Source organism: Balaenoptera borealis, assembly GCF_965194805.1.
Source record: "Balaenoptera borealis genome assembly, chromosome: 16".
NCBI classification, from domain to species: domain Eukaryota; kingdom Metazoa; phylum Chordata; class Mammalia; order Artiodactyla; family Balaenopteridae; genus Balaenoptera; species Balaenoptera borealis.
This window is the reverse complement of record NC_138872.1, coordinates 28,574,978-28,581,807: the sequence shown is the minus strand read 5'-3', so window position 1 is coordinate 28,581,807 and position 6,830 is coordinate 28,574,978. Positions and strand designations below refer to the sequence as shown.

The 6,830-nt window shown below is 45.6% G+C and overlaps 1 pseudogene across 1 annotated transcript; it reads right to left on the bottom strand.

Moving 5' to 3' along the window:
- Positions 1 to 2,184: 2,184 nt before the first annotated feature.
- Positions 2,185 to 3,048, bottom strand: LOC309613930 (glycine cleavage system H protein, mitochondrial pseudogene; annotated as a pseudogene). Its single transcript has one exon. The product of its transcript is annotated as a glycine cleavage system H protein, mitochondrial pseudogene (transcript).
- Positions 3,049 to 6,830: the final 3,782 nt, after the last annotated feature.

Sequence of the window (6,830 nt, the reverse complement as noted above, 5' to 3'; positions counted from 1 at the left end):
TTTTAGTGTAGTCCAATTTGTCAACTTTCTTGGGATCATGCTTTTTGTGTTCTAAGGTATATGACAATTGCCAAGATTATTAAAATATTTTTATAATATGTTTTCTTCTAAAAAACATTCATTAGACCAAAAGGGATTTATTATTATCACACACGATAAGAAATCTCTGATCCCAGGGTTGATTCATCATCAAAGTTTTGGGCTCCTTTGATCCTTCAGTATATTGTGCGGATGTTCCCTCATGGCCACAAGATGGCTGCCACAGCTCTAGGCAACATATTCTCACATGACAATAACCAAAAGCAGGAAGAAGGGGAGTGGGGGAGATAAGTATAGTTAGAGGGAAGAAACCCTTTCCCAGAAGCTCTCAGCTGACTCTTTCTTTTGCCTTATTGGCCACTGGGTCACATGACCAACCCTCACTACAAGGGAGGCTAGGAAAGTATCTGCCATTTTTGGCCTCTACCATGAGAGGTGGGCTCTGCCAGCATGGGAGAAGGAGAGAACTTCTGATTCTGATCTCTCTGATCACTCTCTAATATCTGATCAGTGAGCAAATACAATATCTGCCACAGAGATTCAGTGGCAAACAGGGCCCAGACCCTTAACACAGAGTAGGGTGACCAATTGCTCTGGTTTGCCTGGGAAATGAGACTTTTAGAACTAAAACTGAGGAAGTCCTCGGCAAACCAGGACATGTCAGTCACCCTATGCCAAGGAGCTTTCACTTGGCCTGAAATCAGGGGTAGACTAGACCTTGTCTCAAACCTGGATGGAGAAAGTCATCCAGATAAGTTGCTAGGAAGGAAGTGTCAACTTGCCTGCTTTAAATTTCTGCCAACCTTAGACTCCAGCCCCCGATATTCCACCATTAGCTATACTCTAGCCAGTCACTCTGACTAAAAACATTTATGAGTACCTACTATGCACCAGGCTCTGTGCTAAGTGCTGGAAGTTCTGAAATGAATCAGATGCAGATCTTACCCAGAGAAACTCCCAGGCCAGTAGGGGAGACTGTCAGGTAAACAGTCATAAGTTAGGGCGGTGATGGAAGAGGCATGATGGGAGGACAGTGCAGTCTGGCAGGGCTTTCTCGGGGAGACACTGCCCCTCAGAGAGGTGCAGGAGCCTGCCAGGTGGAGGAGGAGTGAAGAGGTCAAGAATGAGCCAGGAATAAGCACTGTCCTGTTTGCCACTTCTTTTAAAGATGCTGGGCAGCTCATTCTTTAGAATTTTATTTTTCCTTTAATAAAAGTGTATTTCCCTCTTAATAAGAATGTTTACCCTGTGTGTGCAGAGCTCCCTGCGAAGCCCTTTCACACCCACTCTTGTTTGAACTTCACGTTGGCATTATGTGGGTGCAGGGCTGCAAGGATGATTATCCTCATTTTACTGAGGAGGAAATTCAGGATGACCCAGAGAGGAGGAGTCACCTGCCCAAGGTCACAGGGCTACAAAGTGCCAGAGTGGGCGTGTCAACTCAGCTCCATTCCCTCCAGCTGCCCGCCTGCAGCCAGGGCCAAGGTTGCCCTAGTGCTTGGGAGAAGAGGTCAGATCTCCTCGTGGCAGGTCTCTCCCAGAGCTGTGCAGTGTCCCTGGCAGGAGCACCCCTAGAGGTGATGGGAGCTGATGTCCAGACGTGGTCCCAGGACCTTCCCATTAAACACCAGCCGGCCACAAGGAAGGCCTCCCCCATCCCCACCCCTGGAGCCCAGGTTAGCCCCCTTAAAAACAGGGCGTCCTCCTCTCCCTCTCAGAGATATGGTGGAGAGAGGGCAGTGCAGTCCCATGGGGTCTGGCAGTCACTGCTGTGACTGGTCACTTTGCCAGACAGCATCAAAATAAACACCCCCCAGGGAAGGATGAGGTGGCTTCAGGGTGCCCACAGTCTCATGGGAGTGGGTCCCCACATCAGTAGGGTATGAGAAGTGGGGACAAAGGACAGTCCCTCTCCCTCCAGATCCAAACACTGAAAACACTCTGTAATCACCACGCAAATGAGGCGTCACGCCCCTCAGACCTCACAAGGAACTAGCATGGATTCACTCACTCATTCATTTACTCATTCATTCATTCCCCCATCTATCCAACAGCTATTTTTTGAGCACCTTACCTCAAGGAGCTTCTTAATTTAATGTAGCCCAATGTATCAATCTTTTCTTTTATGAAAGGGCCCTATTCTTGGAGCTGGGGAGATAATGGTGGACCAGGCTGCCTCACAGAGCTGTCAGAGGGGGGAGAACTTAGTCCCATCAATAACATGCGAAGTGAGGATAACACTAAAGGGAACAGTGTAGAGACAGACAAAACCAGATTTATTTGGCAGGGGGGAGGTGTGAGAGGGTGGCTCACTATGGGCCCTGGCATTCTTTTTTTTTTTTTTTTTTAAACTAGTTTATTTAGGGGTTCCATTTTCACTCCTCAATAGATTTTATGTATTTCTCATATGCTCCTTCACTCATTAGTTCATATAGTTCTGAAGGGTTACTGAGTGTCATCTTGATCAGCCAACCATCTTCGTAACAAGATTTGTTGACAAGTCCTGGATTTTCTGCTAGAGCTTCATTAATTTCAGTTACTTCTCCTGATAGAGGAGAATAGAGTTCACTAGCAGCTTTCACACTTTCCAAAGCACCAAATTCCTCTTGTTTGTTCAATTTTGTCCCAACTTCAGGCAGACTACAGTAAACAACATCTCCCAAAGCTTCCTGTGCAAAATTGCTGATTCCCACTGTTCCAACACCGTTTTCTGTTGTTACCCATTCATGTTTGTCTGTGAATTTACGACCCGACAGCAGAGCGGGGCCGGTGCGCAGCGCCCGGACGGCGCCCGCCCGCAGTCCCCAGGGCCGCGGCGGGCAGGGCGCGTTGGGCGCAGAGATGGCGCGCAGGCTGCAGACCGCGGCCCGCACGCTGCGCGCCACTCGCAGCGCCATGTTCGCAGGGGTGCAGAGGGTCTCCGCGCAGCATCTAGAGCACCCCGGGCCGGAGGGGAGGGGGCGGGGCGGGGAGAGGGCGGCCCCGGGCCGGAGCGAGCCGGAGCGAGCTGGCCGGACCGGCGCGCAGGGGCCCATTCTTTTTTTTTTTTTAATCAAATTGAATCAAATATTCTAAAATGTACCTACACTAAATATATTTTTAGCCATAACATAATTTGAAAGAGTTTAAATTTTTTACCTTTTACTGGCTATGAATAATTTATTTCATTAGCAATTGTCTAGACTTTATGGCAGTTGGCATGCACCCCTGGGAATGCTTGCAAAGTGAAGAAAAGTAGAACCTACAAAGGGTTTTCAACTCCACCTTGAGATGTTGAATGAGCTGGAGTTTTGAGTAGGATTTTATGTGAGCAGAGATCTGTGGCTAAAATGCCTTGGAAACTTTCCTCTCCTGGGGCCACTCCTGGGCTTTCTCCTGGGTGGGAAACGTGGTATGGGACAGTCTGGAGTAGTAGGGGCAGTACTGGGAGCCTGAGGCCAGCACAACATTGGTGGGGGGGGTGGGGAGGGCACCATTCTGGAGCAAGGTTCAGCATCCAGAGGATGCAATGGGTAGAGGGACTTTCCCTGGACTGGGGATCGGGGGATGGTTAGGCGGTGATAACTGTAGGACTAGGGCTGGCTCCCAGGGCAGGCTGTAATCTTGGCCAGGGCCACCTCTGACCTACAGCCTATGACAGCTGCAGTCCCTGGGAACAGCAGGAGGCATTTCTCTGCCCCTTCCTGCAGCAAAGATTGCCTCTGGCTGTCATTAGGAAGGGCAAGGCATGCCAGGTCCATCCCTTGGCCTGAGACCCAGATGAATTTTGGAAAGCAATCCTACTTGGATGTGCTAGAGAAATAAGGATTTTTAAAAAATTATTATTATCATCGTGGATCAAGAGCTATAGGGCTAAGCTCAAACCATGCAGGTTTTTAAAAATAAAATAGAATAAATAAAGTAAAATTTAAATTAAATAAACTCTAAATTTAAGAAAAGAAAATCATTATCAAAATTTAATAAAAAGGAAACCCAATGGTTCCTAAATACAGGAGCAAATGCTCCCCATCACTCCCAATGAAGAAATTTACATTTGAAATGTACAATGGGTTTGACAAGGACAGCTATTTAATAAAGATATTAAAGTACATCCCTAAAAGTTAATTACAAAAGGAAAAGTAATACCTTTATGGTGGAGAAACGACACCACCTTAACCCAGTGATCAAAGTTAACACTAATAAAGGGACAAATTGACACCATGTGTCTGCTGATGTAATACACGGGAAAGGATACAGCACCACTTCTAAGGCATTCTGCCAAAAAGGCATAACCTGAGTCTAATCATGAGGAACAGTGCACAAACCCAAAGCGAGGGATGTGACATTCTATAAAACAACATATTTATATTCTTCAAAAATGTCAAAGTCATAAAACACAAAGAAAGGTCAGAAACTGTTCCAGATTAAAGGAGACTAAAGAGGCACAACAACTAATACAATGGGTAATGACTACACCTTGCACCGAAAAAAAAAAAAATTATAAAGGACATTATCGGAACAGTTGACAAAGTTGGAATACAGACTGCAGATTAGATGAAAAGTACTGGGTGACAGACTGGCCAGTGGGGAACAGGAATTCTGCTACACTGGTTGGAGTGTCAGGCCATTTGGCAACATTTAGAAGGTTACAAACACATATCCCCTTTGCCACACTGATTCCAGTTCTAGGAGTTTATTCTGCACATACTCATAGTTACAAAATGATGTCTGCATAAGGACAGGCATTGCAGCCTTGTGGTAATAACAAAAGACAATAAACAGCTTAAACATTCATCCTATTAAATAAGTGATGGCACATCTAAACCATGGAATTCATGCAGCTGTGAAAAAGAAAAGAGGCGGATCTCTAAGTACTGCTAAAGAATGCTGGCCAGGGTGTGTCGCAGCAAGTGAAGTGCAAAACACTGCAAAGTAAGGTACCACTTGGTAAAGAAAAAAGGGGAGGAGAGAATGTATGTGCATATGCTCACAAGTGCATAAACCACTTCTGAGTGGAAACACAAGAAAGAAGCTAAAAACAGTTGCCACTTCCTAGAAGGGGAACTGGGTGGCTGGGGGACAGGTGGGGGGCAGGTGTACACTTTCCCCAGTGTACACTTTTGTACTATCTGTGTTTGTACAGCATGTCTATTACCTATTCAGAAAAGAAGAAGAAAGAAGGAGAAAGAGCAAGAGGAAGAGAAGAAGGAAGAGGAGGAAGAAGGGAAAGGAGAAGGAAGAGAAAGGGAAGGAAGGAAGGAGGAAGGAAGGAAGGGAGGGAGGGAGGGGAATGGTTAAAAAAAATTCTTTAAAAATTTTTTCTTCAAATATTGTCCGCTTATACCTGCTGTCCGGATGCAACGTTGGAAATGCGTATAAGGAATCACAGACGACAGAAGAAAGGAGACTATTCAATCTGTTTCCCACTGACCAAAGGTGGAGGCTTTGGCCCTTTCGCCCCCAGAGAGGCCGAGAAGGTCTCAGAGGAACACCGAGCCTACAGCCGCCCTCCGCCCACCCGAGCTGCCACCACCCAGCGTGCAGGCTTTTCTTTTGCGTTTTGCATCAGGGTCCCTGAACTCCCAGCACCCCATTCTGTCCCGCACCACGCCCACCCAGCCTCCCGCGGTGTGGATTTTTGTGCAGCCACGTGCCTCTTGGTTAGCACGTCTTCATCGTTTTCTTGGCTGCCTATTTCGCTACCAAACTGTAAAATATTGGTTCAGAATGTGAAGCCAGGCAGACCTGTGTTCAGCCTGCACCGCACCAAGGTCCATCTCCTTTCTGGTTTGTACGAGCCTAAGCAGACCCTGCTGATGCTCAGCGAGGTGGGATCGCCACAGGGAAGCTGCGTTATCGTGGAGCTTGAGTACCGTCTGCCAAACCTCCAACTCCCATGAAAGCCTCAGCCATAGTCAAGGAAAGCCTACAAAACAGGTTCCAGGACCCCAGCTGCCTGCTCTGGGAGGAGGGGTCTGAAACAGCAGCCTGTGACCTGCTAGTTCTCTCTTTTTACCTTGGGTAACTCCCTGTTGTACACGGTGAAGGCAAATCGTTGGTGCTGGCACCCTGTCTGTGTTGATGCATTTTAATTAATAAATTATAATTATCCAACTCACATATGTAGAATACAGGTGAACATTCTCTTTGAAAATAGTTGAAATGCACACAAATATATCTATAAAAAAGTGAAAATAATGAAACACATAAACAGAATGTTGTATGCCCAAACACAAAGTTGTATCCACCTTATGATCCCATTTATATAAAGTTCAAAAATTGGCAAAACGAATCTAAGGTGGCAAAGGTGACAGAAGGATAGTGATAATCCTTGAGAGGATAAGGAGCAGGGCCCCTGGGGTGCTGGCAATATTCTCTTTCTTTATCCGAGCTCTGGTTAGAGGGGTGTGTAGAGTTTGTGAAATGTTACCAACTTTCATACCTATCTGTGCACATTTAAAATGTATTTTATACTTACATAAAATTTTAAAGTAAAAATAGCCCTTTGCACACCTCCTCATTTTATTCTCTTCTCCAGAAGCTACCACTGTGGACAGTTTGGTGTTTCCTTCCAAGATATTTTTCTATTTGTTTATATTGATAGATTGATAGATGATAAATGGATGGATGGATGAATAGATATATAGATACATAGATAGAAGATAGATGATAGATAGATAATAGATGATAGATAGAGTCTTTGTTTTCCCCATAGATATTACATACTGTTGCTCTATGACTGGCTATTTTCTTTTAGTAATATGTCTTAGAGATCAGACTACATGAGTATCATAGATCTGTTCTTGTTCTTT